The sequence below is a fragment of the Camelina sativa genome, chromosome 7 (assembly GCF_000633955.1).
Source record: "Camelina sativa cultivar DH55 chromosome 7, Cs, whole genome shotgun sequence".
Classification (NCBI taxonomy): domain Eukaryota; kingdom Viridiplantae; phylum Streptophyta; class Magnoliopsida; order Brassicales; family Brassicaceae; genus Camelina; species Camelina sativa.
The window spans coordinates 10,881,912-10,903,109 of NC_025691.1; the positions used below are offsets into that span (position 1 = coordinate 10,881,912).

At 39.9% G+C, this 21,198-nt stretch overlaps 1 pseudogene; it reads left to right on the forward strand.

Annotated features, from left to right (window-relative positions):
• On the forward strand, window positions 4,074-4,627 carry LOC109125424 (annotated as a pseudogene).

The following is a 21,198-nucleotide window of genomic DNA, read 5'->3' on the forward strand; positions in this document are numbered from 1 at the left end:
TTTAGTCTAGGTCTGCTCCGCGACCTGTTCCTTCTCCGCATTAGCGAGACAATGGTCGCTGTCATCTTGGGGCATCGAACAATGTCATGACCATAAGCTCGGCACTCAGTACATCGAGAAGGGAGCCATGGATAGGAGACATCCACTTCCACCTCCCGACCATCAGAGAAACCCGATATTACCTTCGATGGGAGATCCTTGGTGAGGTCAACTCTAACAAGCATCTTGGCCACTTCAAAGTTTTCCTTACGCTCTGTTTCGGGTGCTAAAGCTACAGGCTTACCAACTGTCGTGGCTAGCCTACTAAGTCTTTGCCTGTTTAAATAACAGATATGGGACTCCTCTGAATTCCACAACAATGGTCGTTGATGTAATAGGGGGAGATTCGGGAGTAAATTCTGACGACCAAGGAGATACAAACATCGGGTGCCCCGCGATATTCCAGACATTGCGGCCAAGCAATATTGCTCTGGTCCGAGGATTTGTAACTCGAAGCAGGAAAGCTCCATTCCCTAGATTGAGTACGTATATGCGAGGACCATTTCGAGCCCACAGAGCGTTCACCACGCCAATAACCCGTCCCATATCTGGAGGGTTACCATGAAATTGAGCAAAGATAAAGTCTTTGAATTCCTCCCTGGCCGCTTGTAGATTTTCATCTGGAATGAGAACAAACGGAACACCAGTGATATGCACAGTAGGAGATCCCAACTCCTCAAGCTGGGAGGTGTCACTAAACAAACTAGTCCAACGCTTTTCCGGTGTGGAGGAAGTCGGAACAGAGGATATCGCCTGACTAGGTTGCACAGGAGAAGAACCAGCGATAGCCGGAGATACGTTGCCGGAAACAGGATCCTCAACAGCATCGAGAGAAGAGCAAGCAGATACAGGAGACACCCCAGGTGGAGGAGGAATGCTCATATCCAGATCCGAAGACGAAGCAACGGGAGAACTAGATCTGAAGACGAGATACCTGTAGGGGAAAGAGAGGGAGAGGGGATCTCCGTAGGTTCCGGAGCCTCACCAGCAGCGGTCACAGAAGAGGAGATCTCCAATGGAGTGGGGGAGGAGCGAGATTTGGATTTTGGGTGGTTAACTATCGTCGAGGACATGCGAGCAAACTGAGAAGTACCGGAAAGAGTTAGCCCAGTACGCAAAAAGCCCTTCTTCTTCTTCTTCGTTTTCCTTGCCATCGTGAGATTCTCATCTACCGGCGTGAGGCCGGTAAACGATGACGATTAGGGTTACGAAGCCAATCGCCTTTTTATCGCCTTTTTTGTCCGCCTTAGATTGACGTCATAGCTTTTAGAAAATCTCGATTTCAGATCTTTTGCCTTTGCACAATTCAGAGAAAAAAAAACCTTAAACATGATTGTGTTTGGATTATAGCTAATTTCGCAAAAAAATTACACCTCGAATTTGAGAAACTGAAATCAAAATCTGGGTTTGAAGTCACCACCGCCATGAACTCCTCCGCGACGATGACGAACACGACTTGTCTCCGTCGTCATCAAGATTCTGGATTTCCCGAACATTGTTTTCTCTGTATAAGAATTCTTCTCCCAACAAAATTTATCTCTATATATAAGTAAGTGAATCGATGAAATAGCCAAATCCAGAATCAATTGCAATCACAACTTGTTCCTCCTCCGTCGTTGTTGTCGCCGTTAACGATGGTTTGTTCCAAGTGTTAGTAGTTTCATATTGAGATTTAGGATCCCACGAATCGAAATCAGAGTTTCTTCTCGGAGACATCAAATTCGCAAGCTATCATCAACGCTTCTGCTTCGTTTGTAAGGGACATTGCAAAAGAGATAAATCGGAGAAGACCCATGTTTGATTTGTTTTTTTGTTGTGTGATGCCAACTCTTTAATGTTGTTGCTACTCTCTCGGTGAACATTGTTGGTTTTATCTTTGAACCCATCTTCACCAAAGAATCAAATCAGGAAAAAAATCAGATTTTGAAATTGCAAAGTTACAATTTTTATGTGTTTGAAGACCGTTGTGTGAATGTCATCTTCCAACTTGGGACTGAACTATGAGAGTCGAAAGTGATCAAACACGGAACGAAGAACCCTACAGTGATAAATTTCTCTCGGTTTGATATTGAACTTTGGTTAATCCGGTTTAGTTTTGTTGTTTTATGGTTAATGGTTACCTGGGCAACAGTAAACCAATTGTAAACCATGATTATGTGTTTCTGAGTTTTAAAATTTTAAATTAGGGAAAACCTGGATTGGAACTTCCCATTTGTGTGGACTAAGATCGAGGTTCAAATTCTGTGTAGTTGTGGTGGTATATGAAAGTTTCTATGGAGATACAGATCATTTTTCCAATTATTAATAACATATATTTACAATATTATTATAATTGTAGGAAAAGAAGTTCGTCGTCAAAGCAACTATAACTGAAATAATGCTACGAAAAAGTTGATACTACATTTCATTTTCGAGTTGCTCTGAAAAAGTGTGACACTCCGGTTTCACAGACATGCGGAGAGGTTTAAAAGAATTGATTTGGCCACCTATGTCACCAAAGTGCAATTATCTTTTCGGTCAATGGTTCTAAGAGAACTCCAGAGTTAAGCGTGTTTGAGCTGGAGTAGTCTCAGGATGGGTGACCTTCCGCGAAGTGACTGTCGGAACTGTGCGAGTGAGGACAAAAACACAGGAAAATATCATGTTGTGATTTGTAGGGATGGTAACAAGTCTTTAAAGCCTCCCCGACGTAGCGAACCGACCGTCGGGTATGGATGGGCTCATGAGCCTAGTGAGAGGACGTGAGGTCCACTAAGGAAAGTGGGCCCATATACTGGGATGGGACATGGGACTCACTAAAAGGTAGCGATCGGGGCGTTACAAAAAGTGACAAAATGAGCAATCTGTCTTATATGCACAAACAAAAAGTGTGGTAAATCACGAGCTGTTGGAGTACTAAGGTATATTGTTAGTATATTAATATTAAATTTTCTCTAATTTTAATTATTTTAAAATTTTAAATAATAAATAATTTATTATATTTCCCGATTTAGAATTGAAGTAATAATGGATGATGGAGATGTTTCAGCAACTTATGTTATATTTGATAAAGATGCAAAAAAAACCACCGGAACAACTGCAGAAATCGTAAGAAATATAAAGTATATAAACTATTTAATTGTGTGGATAAAAATATTATGATTTGAAATTAACTTAAATATTATTCTATTATTCACATAGAGAAAAATTGATTTGAGCGAACAAAAGTTAGAAGACGTTTCCACATGTATACATTCAATTGTTGGAAATACTTATTTATTCAAGACTCAAGTTAAAAAGTATGATTTTGATTCATCATATCAAACTTTTACAGTCTTGGAAATTATAGACGGAAAAAGGTAAATATATTATATATATATATATATTATGATGTGTTATGTTCGCTAAAGAAAATATATTATTTCACTTAATATATTAATGGTTTATCTTTATGTGTTTAGAAAAATTCGGATGATGTCAATTGTGGAACCAAACGGGAAAAACGTGACGAACGATCCAGAACCAATTGATGATCAACGGAAGAAACCAAGAATTGAGGACTGAATATAATTTTTTATTTTAAAGTGTATGCATAAAAGACGTTCCCACATGTGTACATTCAATTGTTGGAAATACTTATTTTATTCGAGACTCAAGTTAAAAAATATGATTTTGATGCATCATATCAAACTTTTACAGTCTTGGAAATTATAGACGAAAAAGGTAAATATATATATTATATATTAAGTCCGCTAGTAAACTCTTTCTCTCTCACGAAGAGGGGCGATAATCAATAACCTTTTTTTTAAAGCAATCACCGGCAGTTCTGCATCTCCGGCTGACGCTGGCCTCTCTGGCGTCGGCTGGTTTTCTTCCTTCTTCCCTGTTTCTTTTCTGATATTGTTGTTTAGGTTTTTATTCTAAAACGCTTACCGATGATGATGAAATTGTTTTTCTCATCACACCAAAGGGGTATCTCACTGTTTCCCGGTGGATCTCTGATGGTTTCTTTCGGTTGTTCACTTTTTCTCTATTGGTTCCTGTCCTCACGATATATGTTTCGTCACCGGTGGATTCGAATCATCCGTTGTGTTTCCATGTCCGGCGATTTCGCCGAGAGTTTTCCGGTCTGGTTGGCCGTGCCTTTGTTCATACTAACACATGATGTTAGTTATGTGATTGTTCCCGGGCGTCAGTATGTTCTTCTGTGGGCATACCTAAGACTAACACAAATCCCTTCGGATTTGATATGTAATCATCGACCGGCACGTAAACCACCATGGAAGCAATATGTTGAAGAGGAGTTGGAGGCCAATAGAAGGAGAATCAGAAGATGGTTTATACCATATCAACAAAAATGGGTTTCAAGTGCAACCAAGATCAATGACATTTCTTTCTACGTGAGAGTTTCGACCAATTGGAAGGTTTTGCGATGTAACAGATGGATCGCTGCCTATAATTTTCGAATGCATTATCGGTATTTCATCAGTAAAAAAGGATAAATCCCAAGCAAGAAAGTCACACCAAATTGCCGGAAAAGACGAATACGATTAAGTTTTTGACTAGGAATGCAGAGCGTAATTTGCTTTATCGTTTCTTCGTTACATAATTCATTGGTTGTATCTGTAATCTCATAGATAATATTGTATACTCTGATTCATATCAATAAAGTTTTTAAGATCTTAAAAAAAAATATATATATATATATATTATATATTATGATGTGTTATGTTTGCTAAATACAATATATTATTTCACTTAACATCTTAATGATTTATCTTTATGTGTTTAGACAAATTCGGATGATGTCAATTGTGGAACCAGACGCGAAAACTTGACGAACGATCAAGAACCAATTGATGATCAACGGAAGAAACCAAGAATTGAGGACTGAATATAATTTTTAATTTTAAAGTGTATGCATAAAATAGGTTTTGCTTCTCTTATTTTAATTTGGTTTTAACTAACCTTTAGGATAAGTTTTTTTTATACCAAATAAGCAAATTTTTGGATTTTATGATTGTTTGGTAAATAATTAATTAAATAACATATTATTCAATATTGATCTTAAAAGTTAGCTGATAATATATTATTATAATTTAAAGCAATAATAATAATGATATGTAAATGTAAAACAAACATACATAAACTACGCACATAAACAATTGCAACAGATCATATATGTTTAAAACAAGCATACATAAACAATGAACACAACACTAAAAATATAAGAATTGATGACCCCTAATAAACATATATACATATATTTATCTTCTACAATTATATATTATAATACTAATTAAAGACAAAACCAAGCCCATCCATCGCACGGGTTTATCTTTAGTACTAATATGATATTGTGTTCAATAACTTAATAAGATTCAAAGTTAAAGAATAATAATTCAAAAATAAAAAAGTTATTATAGTAATATGGATCTTGATAGCCCTCCAATCCTTACCCCAAACCATTCACTTCACCTTTACTATACTTTTTTGTTATTGTGTACATAAAAGATTCAGCTTCAAATACTTCTTGTTTCTTAGACAGAATTTTAAATTTAAACTTTAAAATGTTACCTACATGTTCATATTGACTTTGATGTACACAAAACCAAAAAATTAACCCTACTCCATACACGATTACCAGAATTAAAAGTATACAACAACTAAAAAATAAACCCTAAACCGTATACGCACACGATCATATTGGACTTAAAAACGTACATGTTCTTCCTAATTCTTGTTTCTTAAAGCTGTAATTTACTGTCTATTATATCTAGGATGTATAACTAATTGTATAAATCAATTTGATTAAAATCTTATTATATAAAATTGGGTTTTCAAAGTTAACAGGATCATTACACGTGTCACGTATACTAATGAGATGTTGACACATGTCAAAAAATTATTATTTTTCAAAACAACTAATTAAGAAAATAACATTAAATCTACATCAAATTTACATATTTATATCTTAAAAAAATCCTAAATCAAAAAGGAAAATTAACAAAATTAATATATTTTCCATTATACGCTAATTATATTATACATTATTCTTAATTAGATTTTGGCATGTATAAACAGAAAAATAATTCATTAAGTATGTATATTATTATTAATTAGTAAATAGTAAATAACGAATTTAGAAAGAATAACATAATTTATGTTAAAAGAATTATTAGTTTTGAAACGTAATAGAATACCTAATTAAGAAAATAACATTATATCTACATAAAAATTATGTTTATGAAGTGACCTTAGTACAGTGACCATTGGTAAGTCCAATTATAGAAGACACCATCACACCATGGATCGAGTCTGCTCTCTATGAATGAAGGGATTTGGCTAATGGGCCGGCATGTTGTGGCTCAAATGTTGACAAAAAAAAAATTATATGTCTATATCAAAAGTTTTGATCTTTGAATTTTTTTTTCCGATCTATTGTGTCGGTCTTTGATTCGTGCAGGTTCTTCAATGGAAGCTATCAGATGCAATGAAATGGAATCGAAGTATATAAATCCTTCTAATTTATTCGCGGATGTAGAAACTTATGGAGGTTCCAAAAGTAATTCTACAGTTAGTAGCATTATAAGTTTAAAAGATTAGTCGGTGATTGATGTTTCTAGTCAAAATTAAGAGTTTTCTCTTCTGAATAATCTTGATGATTCTGGTACTAAAACAACAACTGCTTGATCGAGTAATTGAGAAACGATTTTCAAATTTGGGAAGTTAGAATGTAAACTGTTTTAAAATTGGTTTCGAACCGGATTTATGTGGTTTTCTATCGGATTTGATTTGTCCATCGTCTAAACCCAGATATATGGAGAAATCTATGAACTTTTGATTTAGATAGAAATAAGTTGAGAATTTACGATTCAAGAATATTTGAGACGATGTCATAGTTTTAAGTAGTTTTGGTACAATTCGGTACTTCTGAGAAGTAAATAGGTCGTCGATCCTTAACGTGATTATGACATATGTCATGTTTTGGATTGTTTATAAAGTTTCTATTTTGTATATTTGAATTATCTAAGACTTATATATATCATCGTGATTATAATTCTCAAATTTTTATTTTTATTAGGTTGTATTAACTTTTCTCAGTTTCTCAACTTTTATTAGGTTGGTCATAAAATCATTGTTACAGAGTAGATAATTTTCACCAGTTGTGAATCTATGAAGTGAAAATAAATTCATGGTTGAATAAATTATGTCACAAAACAATTTTAGTAATTATGAAAACTATAATTATGCCAAAATGAAAGTAAAGCAACATAAAATTTGTTTAATCTGTTCAGACGATAATTTAGAGATGGTGATAAAGTGCATACCTAAACAATAAAATAATTTTAGGTGTAAGAACATATTTTTTAATGGTAAAATATTGAGTAAAATTATGCATGCTTACAAATTAGATGTTGCTTTGATGAACTCTTTGCATGTAAAATATTTTTTGAATAAGTTGTGTAATGTTTTAAAAATTTTATAATAATAATATTCGTAATGATGAGTTTTTGGCAAAATTTTTGGTGGGATATAATTTAGCTTTAAATTATTGTAATAATTGTTATAATATATTAGAAATATTTAAATATAAATAAATGTATGAAGGTAAATACAAATATGATTTTTTCTCTAACTAAAATTATTTATGTATTTAATTCAAAAAATAAAATTTCTTTTTATATTTTGTATATTTTTAAAAATTTAGGATTTATTTTCAAAACAATTTTTAAAACCGCACATCGTGCGGGCCCTTATCTAGTTATGTATATTATATTGAATTGTTTTAATCCTTTGCCCAACAAAAAAAAAGAAAAGAAAAATTAGCTACATACCAATTAGTCAAACTCTACTCCCAACATTAAGGGCAATAGTTAATGACATTGACTTCCATAAACTGTCCTCCGTTGTTACAAGTCAAGTCTACTTTTAGACCATATTTCAAATTTATTCTCTGGAGGGAGCACGTTGTGGCGATGTACCTAGAAGACATAAGGCTATCGAGTAACTTCCTCATCGTTGCACAAAGTATATGAATGCATATATTGGGTTCTCCTAATGATCTATTTGTCCACTTAGCCTATGTTTTTTTTGATGAAATGTGAAATTTATAAATCAATATATATATATATATATATATATATATATATATATTCGAAAGGGTATATACCATACATAAGAATAATCTGAAACATCACAAGATTAGTAGGTTCCTCGAGCTTAAACCATCTTTAGGGAAGTAGTCTTGATCTTGGAGAGTCTTGATAACAAAGTGAAACTACACGTTGTTTGAATTATTTTCTCGAAACGAAACCATATTGTGCCTATGTTTTATCTAACTTTTCCAGAAACTTTATTTTATAGGAAAAACTTCATTGATAACCTTCCAATCCTTAACCCAAACCATTCACTTCACCAATATCATACTTTTTGTCACCGTGTATGTAAAAGATTCATCTTCAGATACTTCATCATGTACACAGTTAGTAGTACATTTACATGATGTAGTGATAAACGTATATAACGTAATGATAGATGTACATGAGTATATCAATAGAAAGATGATTTGATTTATAAACGTATTATTTTAAATGTTTTGATGGTATATTTATAAATTACATGCAACAAACAATGTTTTATAAGTAAGATTATTTGAAAAAACACACTTTATTACCATATACATAATACTTTATATGGAATTTTATTCAATAAGATAATAAGATTCAAAGTTAAAAGAATATAGTATAATAATTAAAAATTAAAAAATTTAATATAGTTAAATGGATCTTAAAAGATAGAAAAAAAAATTACAATTCATAGTTAAAAAAAATAATAATCATGAAAGTGAAAAGATAGAAAATGTGAAAACAAAAAAGAGAAAGAAAAAAGGTAATATAACTGTTTTTAATTATTAATTTTTAATTTTTTATGCAGCAGAAAAGGAACTACAGCAGTAAACAAACATAGTTGCATTTAGTTTGATTTAAGGGTATTTTTGTCCAGAATTTGATTGGTGGCTAAACCATTGAAACGACCTGATCCGTTTTTTTTTTAAATAATAATAATAATAAACTACAACTAGTGGTCTCATACCCACTAGCCACCTAACCACAAGCACAACCAACAATGGAAATAACATATACCAATATCCAAACAATAATCCAATAAATAATAACCAATAATCAAATATAACAATACTCCAATATCAAACAACAGGAAACAAGGAACCAGCAACCTAGCAAGTTCTAAAGACCCAACTCTAGCAACCTAGCAATGTCAGACAACATCCAATCGAGTCCCTAGAACATCCTCCTCTTCATTGCCTTGATTCCACGATCACACTTTGCATTTACCTGCACCACAAACACAAATTGCAATGCATGAGTATTTAATAAACACTCAGTAAGGCAATCCTCCCATCTATTGGGCTATACACACAAGATATAGAGATACTCTAACCATCACACAACAATCAACAAACAAACCAGGCACTGCATCGACCGACACAAGGCTTGCATCGACCGACACCAACAGGGAACATCATCGACCGACACATAGTATGCATCGGTCGACACAAGGTTCACTTGCATCGACCGATCCTTCCACTTGCATCGACTGAAGCATGCTCGACATCACGCGGAAACCCTAATTGCATCGACCAACGCCTCCACTTGGCATCGACCGATGCTCCTAGGTCAATCTGCGCCGTCCTCGCACTTGCATCGACCAACACACATAGTGCATCGACCGATGCACATGCCGAGCATTGTTTTCCCCGAAGCTTCTCGCTGGATCTCCGTTCCTGCAACCACAAGAATAGATCCCAAGCTACAAGAAAGCTTCCTAGCGCCTCAAATAACATTCTAACAAGCCTAACAACACATAAACAAACAGATCAGAGGAATCTCCAGCTTAGATAAGCCATGGTCATGCACTTACCTTTGCCAAGACGAATCTGAACCTTAAACCAACAAGAAAACACTTCCAGGAAGCTCCTACAACGATCCCAGCTACAGATCTCTACAGGAACAGCTTCCAACTCCAAGAAATCACCAAGAACATTCAAACAGATCAGAGGAATCTCCCAACTGATCATCCTCACGAAGACACTTCCGCAACATAGACACATGGAAAACCTTATGGAATGCATGCATAACCTCAGGTAACTCCAGTCTATAAGCCACTGGTCCAACACGCTCAATCACTCTAAACGGACCCATATACCTCGGACTCAATTTAGTCTCAGTCAATGACCTGTTTGGACCCCGCAACATGGCCATCTTGAGGTACACTCTGTCTCCTACCTGAAACTCAAGATCTCTTCTCCTCCTATCGGCATAACTCCTCTGCCGATCCTGAGCCTCCTTCATGTTCAGCTTGAGAACCCGAATCTTCTCTAAGGTCTCCTGAACAAAATCTGCCCCGTAAATGCTCCTCTCCCCCACCTGAGTCAAGCATAACAGTGTACGACACGACCTCCCATACAAAGCCTCATAAGGAGCCATCTTAATGCTTGCCTGATAACTGTTGTTATAAGCAAAATCTACCAAGCTCAAGTGATCTGCCCAATGGCCTCCCCAATCCAACACACACATTCTCAGCAAATCCTTCAGCATCTGGATCGTCCTCTCTGACTGTCCATCTGTCTGGGGATGATAAGCTGTACTCATATGCACCTTAGTGCCCATCTCTGCCTGAAACGCTCTCAAGAACACCGAAGTGAACTTAGAATCCCTATCAGACACAATGCTCGCTGGCACCCCATGCAACCTGACTATCTCCTTCACATACTTCTTAGCCAAAACCGCTGTCGTCGGAGCACTCCTCTTGGGACAGCTATCAATCTTGTGATCCTTGCTTCCACAACCGAAGCAACTCGCACCACTCGGCCTCTGCGTAGCCTCCCACCTCCTCTTAGTTCCTTGCGCAGGCTTGCCGCCCCTACTAGAACCACTCTGCTGCTGAGCCCTACTAGGTTGAACTGCTGGACTAACCGCCACTGACTGTGCGCGGATATCCTCCTCAATCCCTGCTGCAATCTCAACCAGCTCTGCACGCGTAGCATAACTCCGCCCTCTACAGTGAACCCTCAAATCATCACGTAGGACCCTCAAAAACCTCCTAATCTGAGCCTCCTCAGATTCCATAGCCCGACCCCTATAACATAGAAGTCGACGGAACANACGACCAGCAACAGCATCACCTCTAGCCATCTGCACTACCATGAACAGAGGGCTAAACACACAATTATACATAACACAAAAACATACNTCGACGGAACATCCAAGTCCAGCTCCCGCACTGACCGCGTCCCCTGAGACAACTGAAGGAACTGCACCTCCAACCGGTCCAACGCCTCTCTCGGAAAGTACTTGCGGTTGAACTCTCCCACGAAGTCGACCCAAGTCATCTCCCGCTGCACTCTCCTAGCAGCCACTGATCTCCACCACAACTCAGCATCACCAATCAAATGGTGGACCCCTATGTCCACCCAGAACTCCTCAGGACATCTCAGAGTATGAAAGTTACGTTCCACACTCGTCCTCCACGCATCTGCAGCTGTAGGATCTGTACCACCCAAAAACTGCGCAGTCACGAGACCCTTCATCTCCTTGAGCATGGACAAATAACGTCCATGTGCTCCTGCATCCGCAGCCACTGGTTGTCGCTCCTCCGCCACCATTGGTGGCATAACCTGAGTCTGAGCCGGTACCACTGCTGGCAACCGCTCCAACAACTGTGCTAGCAAAGCCGTAAAGTCAGCACCAGGGACTCCACCCGCTGGGACTCCCACACCCGGGACCCTAGCATCACCGGCCACTGGAGCATCAACACCGCCCCCTCTGGCCACACTCATGGAATCCTCCTGGACACCCTGCGACTCGCCAACACCCTCAGCTGTCATACTCTGGTCCTCGGTCTCACTAACCACTGGGACTCTGCCCCTACCACGACCACGTCCGCGTCCACGACCACGACCACGACCAGCAACAGCATCACCTCTAGCCATCTGCACTACCATGAACAGAGGGCTAAACACACAATTATACATAACACAAAAACATACACTCACCGTGGAATCACACTGTAGGCTCGAAGAGGATGTTCTAGGACTCCATGCCACACACAATTGACTAACTCACATAATCAATCAAGACATGCAATCTCAAACATCACAACACAAAACCTAGTGAACCCAAACCTAGAACCGTAAGGGCTCTGATACCAAACTGAAACGACCTGACCCGTTTTTTTTTTAAATAATAAATAATAAATAATAATAAACTACAACTAGTGGTCTCATACCCACTAGCCACCTAACCACAAGCACAACCAACAGCAGAAATAACAGATACCAATATCCAAACAATAATCCAATAAATAATAACCAATAATCAAATATAACAATACTCCAATATCAAACAACAGGAAACAAGGAACCAGCAACCTAGCAAGTTCTATAGACCCAACTCTAGCAACCTAGCAATGTCAGACAACATCCAATCGAGTCCCTAGTCAAGTCATTGTATCCAGAATCGATCTTGTTGTGAAGTTCTGCGAAACGTTTTGCATTGTCCATAGCAGCGGATGCTTGGTTTTGTATCATCTGCTGAATTAGGCCGTGGAGGTCAGCGTCTTGGGTTTGGTTCTGCGGGCCTTGTTGTTGTTGGAATCCAGGTGGCGCAAGTGGTTGATTGTAATTACCAGAGTATTGCTGCTTAGGAGCATAACCTTGATTGTATTGAACAAAAAGCTTTTGCTGGCCCTGATTCCCTTGAACAGCGGCTGGGTAGATTTGGTCTTGAGGATTTGCAACATTCGGTTATGGTAGGATATATTCGGATTCGGTTTGTAGTTGTTGTACCCTTTGTTGTAACCTCCTTGGTTGTTGATGTAGTTCATATCCTCTAGCTGAGCATTCTCCCCATCTTGTTGCAGAAACTGGTCTTCCTCTGATATAGCATGTACATACTACTGTTGGCTGAAGAGCTTATCCAACTTGTCATTTAGGGCTTTCATGTCTTGCTTATACTTGGCATCGTCCTCGCTATTAGATCGCACAGTGCGATCATATTCCTCATTGTAATGGCCATCAGATTGAGCTAAGTTCTCCACTAGATCCCAACTTTCATCGACATCCTTGTTGAGGAAATTACAATTGCTTGCGGTGTCCAGCAACATCCATATCTTAGGGACCACACCTCGGTATAGTGTACTTAGCAATGAAGCATTGTTGAATCCATGATGAGGGTATCTGGTAGTGTATCCCTTGAAACGTTCCCAAGCTTCATTGAACGTCTCATTGCTCTTTTGAACAAAGCTGGAAATGTCATTTCGCAGCCTTGCGGTTCTGGAGTTGGAGAAGAATTTGGCTAGAAACGCCTTCTTGCACGCTTCCCAAGTGGTGATGGACTCCTTGGGGAGTGATTTCTCCCAGATGTGTGCTTTGTCTCCCAAAGAAAATGGGAAAAGGCGGAGTTTGAATCCATCTTCACTAACTCCATTGATCTTGGTTAGGCTACAGAGCCTATCAAACTCATCCAGATGGTCCAATGGGTCCTCCATTGGCAATCCATGAAACTTGTTGCTCTGTATCTTTTGGATGAGACTACTCTTGATCTCAAAGTTGTTGTTCTGGACAGCAGGTGGCACAATACCATGTATTTGAGTGTGAGTAGATGGAGCATCTCCTGCTCCTATGTTGGTCCTCTCTTGAGGAGCTGGTGGACCATTCTGATTGTTCATTGTCTCCTCAATTTTTGTTGGTTTTTGTTGCTGAACTCGTTGTTGTCGGAGTAACCTTGGTCTATCGATGTTGTCAATGAAAGGACTCAAGTGTTGGCTACCCTTGGATCGTGTTTGCATGCACAAGCAGGTGACCGAGTGGGTACACGAAGGTCAACCCAATACAAGTGATCAAGTGACGGGTCGGGTGGATGCTCGGGTTTTACCTGAAATGCAAAACAAACAAACATGAAAGTAAACAAGTCAGTACCGAACCAAAGTGTATGATAGAACTTCATCTAGCAAGTGCTGAAATCCTAAATGTAGCAAATTAAATTCAACCAAATGACAACAACGCTAAATTGATAACAGGATTTTCACCCAGGGTATCAATTCCCTATGCAGTTGTAGTACAAAGAGTTATCAATCCAAATGGTTGTTATGCTAGAAGATAGGATGCAATCAGAAGCAAGTAAGTCAAGCCAAGCAATAAAAGAGGTTTTATCTAACAATCCTAGAATAATAAAAGAAAGAATATAAACAAGAAACCACACGATCTAAGCACTCGATGCAAGCATTCGAGTATAGGATCGGGTGGGGTGATCGAGTAAGCAAGATGAATATGAACAACTCGAAGCTATACTCGAAGAAGGTGATCGTGTACCTGTTCGGGCAAGGGGTCGAGTGATAAATAAAAATGTAAGCAATTACAATACGAAAGCTCCTAAGGATGGGGTAATCGAGTCCTAAGTGTTCCTGACCATTACGGATTCGAGTACAGGATCGGGTGGGGTGATCGAGTAAAGAAGAAAAGCAAGAACAGCTCGAAGCAGGTGATCGTGTACGTGTTCGGGTAAGTGATCGAGTTATGAATAAAAATGTAAACAATCTAAATACGAAAGCTCCTAAGGATGGGGTAATCGAGTCCTAAGTGTTCCTGACCAATATGGATGCCCTACATGCCTCAAGCAAATATTCCCTAGACAATGAATCTCTAAAATCTTGTTAAAATACTCTCTTGATAGAAACTGGTCAGGAACAGGTACAGGATCACCTGCTTCGAGTATACCTTCGAGCTGTTCATACTCATCTTGCTTACTCGATCACCCCACCCGATCCTATACTCGAATGCTTGCATCGAGTGCTTAGGTCGTGTGGTTTCTTGTTTATATTCTTTCTTTTATTATTCTAGGATTGTTAGATAAAACCCCTTTTATTGCTTGGCTTGATTTGTTTGCTTCTGATTGCATCATATCTGCTAGCATAACAACCATTTGGATTGATAACCTTTTGTACTACAACTGCAAAGGGAATTGATACCCTGTGTGAAAATCTTGTTATCACCATACGACTTAACTTCTCTGGCTCCTTTAGCTTCTACGTCCTTGTCCGATAAATTGTCTCCTCCGGTTTACTTGGTCTCCATTTCCTCATTTTATAACCTCCATGTCCTCGATTAACTTTATCTTGGACTTGATCAAATGATCTTGGTAGAAGTCAACAACTTCTTCTACTTCATCGTTTGTCTCCATCTCCCAGCTCCTTGGTCATTCTCCAGACTTTGTCTAACTCCTTCGTCCTCCTACTAGTTTGGTCCGATAGAACCTCACTGGTTTTGCCACTTAGCATAAATTTGCTTCATCTTTTTTGCCAACCCTTATTTTATTGCACCCTCTTTGTCCGCACTTAGTGGATTTCTTTGGCCATGCATTATCTTCTTGTACTCTCTTGCTCGCACTTTGTTGGATTTTCTTCGCAACTCTCTTTGCTATTTTTGATTGATTTGCAATGCTCCTTTTTGTTTGATCTCGCCCTTTGTTCAAATTTTCTAAGGATTTGCCCTAATCCTTTTCATCATTGCTCTCATTTGGTCTTTCTCAAACTGAAATGATTCGCCTGTCCTTGGTCGAATTTCCTCGAACTTCTTCACTTGTCTGATCGCGCTTTGTCTGTGGTGTCTTACGGGAATCCTCAATCAATCATGCTAATCCATTGCAAGCTAATTCTAAAAATTAACTATGCAAACCTACAAGATGCTAAAGCAATCAAAGCAAGCAATTAAACAAGCAAATATTAGCAAGCAACACACAAACAAGTAGATAATCGCGGCTAGAGATTAACACAAATATTTTACACCAAAAGGGAAAATAGATGAGTTCTTCCTCCACCTAGCCTTATATCTACCTTACAGGGTTCAGATCTTCCTAGACAAAATACACAACTGGAGGTTAAGTATAGAGGTTAACAAAAAGACAAACCTATCCGACCCTTACACATAACCCAAAAGAAATACTTCCCTTTTCTCCCCAACTATCTTACTGGTTGTGGTGCTTCCAACACTCCTCACAAGGACACACACATCCTAGCCAGCTCCTCAGGTTGCGGTTTAGCGGGAGATTCGGTTGAGGCAGGGGCAGCAGAAGACGACGACATTCCAGCTCGGTCCATGGGGCTCTCTTCGGCTCGCACAGCTCGGTCTAACGGGTTCTCTCCCGTATGCACAAATTGGTACAGCGGGTTCTCTTTCGATCGCACAACTCGGTCCAGACAGCTGTGAGTAAAGTGTCCAGACGTCCCACACTCGGTACATATGATATGCTCCGGGGTTAGCGGACGTTGCGGCCTTCCCCTCCAACAGTGAATAGTTAGGTGTCTCCCCGCTCCACACAGATCACAAAGTATGGTGTTTCTTAGACGCACTTGACTCGGGTAAATCACCCTCTTCCGGGTAGTGGCTCTGGTTCGCAGTTGGCCTCTCGGCTGCTGAGTCACGGACTGTTGTCCTTGGTCAAAGATCCTTGATCTCTTGGTACTACTCTCTCCGTCTTCGAACCATGCGGACTCCCTGTTCAGTCTCCTTGCTTCGTCCATCTTATCGGTCATCTCCATTATTGGGTCCCTTGGTACTTCCTCTATCTCCCTCAAGCAATTTAGTAACCTTTCATTACTTAGGTCCTCCTACAGCATCCTCGGATCCCACCTTCCATATCTCGAGAGCTCTCCTTCCTCTTGATCGGTTTCTGGCTGCGGCAACACCATCCGCAATGGTATGGCTCGAATCGGACTGTTTTGACTCGGCACAACTTGGTCTGGACTGCTCCTTGGATTAGCGTCCTCTCTTGGTTCCCTACTCTCTTCAGCTCCTGGTTCTTGGTCTCGCGGCATCCTGTCTTGGTTACTCCTCACTTCGACCACTAAGGTCGGTATTCCATCCTCATCATCCGACGACACTGCAATCACCTCCACATGTTCTTCCTCCGATGACACTTCGATCACATCCACGTGTTCCTCCTCCGATGACGTTGGTTCATAGGACTTAGAGTTCCCATCGCTTGAGTGTCTTTCATTCTCGGTCTCCGGTACCACTTTGTCACTACCAGCTTCGTTTGTTGGAAATATCTCGGACAGAAAGTTGAGAATTCTTTCGATCGCCTCCAGGTGTTCTCTCATATATTCCAAGGCATTGGTGTCATCAATCTGATCCTCTACAAGGTCCAACAACAAGTGTTGCAACTTATCCACGATCTGAACGTCTTCTTCTCCATAATCTCCGACTGGGACAGTTTGAAATTTGCCTTGCGCGTCCATCCTGACTTGGATACGACTTGGTTCGCCAATATCTAATACCACTGACTGAGCGTCCTAGTTAACTTCCATCTCCTCCAACCCTTCTAAGAATTCTGATGGATCGGTTTCAACTGACGGGTTCGCGTCATTCTCGTCTAGTAATACGTCCACACTCCATGTCTCTGGATCAATTGGCTCGTTACTGCTCTCTGACTCGGTCGACAAATAACCATTGTGATTCTCGTGACCCCCATGTCTCAGCCACCCTCCTCCTGAACCAAACCCGCAACCTGAGTTACCTGAAGACATCTCAACAAACCCACAAGGATAGGTAAGTTGCTAGACAAGTCTAAGGTTTACACTCAAACTAGACAAGCAAACAACCGGAATTCTAATGTGTTTTTGCGACGCATTTACTCGATAAAAAAGTTTCAAAAGCCCAAGTGTCTGCGGGTACTAAACCCGCTCTGATACCACCATTGTAAGTCCCCCGAACCGCCCTAGGCCCGGACAAGGACAAGGACAGCCAGGGAACGCTACATGATGGGAACCGCACATGGGTGGTCCGACCGAGGGATGGAAGCTGCAACTTCCCGACCACTCCTCCCTGGACACGACTCTGCCCGCGGCCGAGGTTTCTCTTAGGCTTTGCAACCCTCGCGTCGCCTGGCGCATTGTGTTGGCCCGGACAAGGCCAATGTATCATGTACAACTTGTCATGTTTCCCCCAAAAACCGATTATATTACTTATAGTAAATTATTACATTGAAAATAAGTCGCCAAAGTAATATACATAGATAGTCGGAAAACTTTCATAGAATACATCTTGGAAAATAAAGGGTTTTACAAAAACACATGAAAACAATCCCTATCTGGTACCCTAATGTTTGCTCCAGCTCTAGACTCATCCTAGGCTTCCTGCAAGACAAATATTTATCATGAGTAATCTAAGATTACTCAGTGAGCTAGGTACCCCTTTTTCCTAAACATGCATTCTAATTTCCCTGCCCTGACTACCCCAACAAGCAAGGAAACAGACAAAGCATCAAAGTAACGCAAGCAGAAACAAAGCAGAAGCAATAAACAAGCAAGCAAGCAAAGAAGGTTAGTTCAATCAAGACTTGACTCAATAAACCTAGACTTTTCAATCCTGCGCGACACAAAGACGACTAGAATAGAGCGAGGTAACTCGACTACCCTAGACTCTTTTACCTACGCGACAAACAAAGATGACTAGAATAATCAAGGATTACTCGACTACCCTAGACTCTTTCACCTATGGTCCCTCGATAATCTGTTCCGTTCCAAACTACTTCCCATGCTGAAACCACAAAGGTAACCAGCATGAGCCAACAATGCTACAACGTCTTGTAGCTGTCTCTCTAGTAGCTAGCTAGACGTCGACTTTGTCCCGTGTAAGTGGTCGTTGGTAACTTCCCACGAGACAATCTTTCTACACTTGGAACAGAAGATCGACTACTCTATTCTAGCTACGACTCGAGAAAGATAACAAATATAATTCAGGAGACTAGCTAAAAATAAGTACTAAAATTCAAAGAGTAAAAACGCTAAGAATTTAGTACTACAACACAAGCAATTCAAGCAAGAAAATTCAAGCATAACAAGCAAGAAAATCACGCAACAATCAACAAGCAACGAGAATAAAAAATTCAAGCAATCTAAATTGATCTACATGCATGCAACCACCCTATCCGATTTTTAAGCAAGTTAATATTGCAAATAAATATCTACCAATTTAATCATGAATGCAAGTCCATGGTCCAAATTTTAAGCAAGCCAAATTGCTAAAAATGCATCAAGTTCATCATGTAAACATGAGGTTCAATTCACTTCAATTCTCAACATGCATGGTGATTCCTAGCATAAATTCTATGTGATTTAAACATGAATCTAGCATGAATCCTACCAATTTGCGCATGCAACACTTAACCGATTCTAGCATGAACCCTGGTCTAAATGCAGCAAGCAATAGGTGCGTACATGAACCCTAGGGTCCATGCAGCACCCCCACACAACTACCGCAGACTCATAGTGATTCAACAGAGAATTGATTTGATCGGACTTCACGGCACCACTGATCAGACAACTTTCTCTTCGCGTTCAAATGCGTCCAACAGCGTCTGACTGCGTCCAACAGCGTCTAACAGCGTCCAACAGCGTCTCAACTGCGTCTCTCCTCGGCGTCCAGACAGCATCCCTTCGCGTTCAAAGCTCCGATGTCTTCCTTCTTCTTGAGAGAGCAACACTTCGAGAGATTTTGCGGTTCTTCTCTCTTTAGCAGCGAGTGACGAAAATGAGAGATTGAGCTCGCTTATATAGGGGTTTTGGGCTGTGCTACTCGCCAATGCATGGCGAGCACATGCCTTGCTTCCTCTCCACTTATTTGGGCGCACACTTGGTCATTTGCGAGCCACACACTTCCAAGAATCTTCATTATTCTCTTGTCTCCCACTTTTGGTGCATGAGTCCTTATTGGCCAATTCCTTAGGCCACAATGATTGTGTTCCTCCTTTTTGATTTCAACAACATAATGATTACTCCTCAGAGTTGCATGAAATTCTATTGGCTGATTCAAGAGAAAAATCTCTTTTGCGCCGGCAGACAAACGCTCCGCAAAATCCGGATCGCTGTCGGGTCTCGGCACTGCGTCTGTCGAGCGTCCGATACATCCGCAACTTCTCGGCCTCGTCCGTAGCTTTACCGTCAGTACCGCAACTTCTCTGTCAGTAACGCAACTTCTCGTCATTACCACAATTTCTCCGTCAGTACCGCAACTTCTCCGTCAGTACCGCAATTTCTTCGTAAGTACCGCGAACAATCGGTCTTTCCCACGTATACTCGGTCTTTACCGTCTCCACTCTGCATGTGTCTGCCTACTTGGTCCGTGACGTCTCTATTTCGCATGCGTCCGTATTTACTCAGTCTGTGACGTCTTTGTCCGTGTATATTCGACCTGTCCATACCATCTCTGTCCGTGTATATCCGACCTGTCCATACCATCTCTGTCCGTGTACGTCCGATATGTCTGTACCGTCTCCGACCATGTACGTCCATCCGTACCGTCTCCGTCCGTATACGTCCGTCCTGTCCGTACCTTGGCCTTTTTGTGGTTTTTGACTTGGCCATTCTTCTTCTTCGACTTCCTATTAGACTTAGCCTCTTCACCAGCGGCCATTGGCCATCTTCCGACTTGTTGATTTTTCTTCGGACTTCTTTTGGTCATTATTCTTATTTTCCTCTTCTCCTTCTTGCTAAGTCTTTTCCAGGTCTTTTTCTCCAAAATTTTTATTTGGATTTTTACCCTTAGTGAGGGGTCACTACACACATGCTGGGTATATTGGTCCACATATATCTCTTTGTATCCTTTCCAGAAAATTTAAAGTCTCTTTAGTTACTTTGACTGGTGATGGCCTTATAATGAGTTTTCCTTGTGCACATGCTACACACGTAAGATTCTTAGGGATAACTCGTCTCTCTTTTAGAGTGTGCCCTATTGAATTTAAGATTAGCTTACGCATCATGTTAGAACTGGGATGGCCAAGCTGGTCTTGCCATAAAGTGAATTGTTCATTGAACATCTGTTTCATTGCCATATTAGCTTCTATCATATTTATTTTGGCATAGTAAAGGCCAGTAGATAATGTGGGTATAGTCTCTAGGACTTTCTTAAAGCCTTGGGTGATCTCAGTAATGTGTAGGAACTCTTTATTCCCTTCACCCTTAGTTTCAATATGGAAACCATTCAGACGAATATCTTTGAAGTTCAATAAGCTCCTTTTTGAGCTGGGTGAATATAAAGCATCTGATATTTCAAGATGTGTGCCCTTAGGTAAAAGAATATGGGCCTGGCCGTAGCCTTCAATG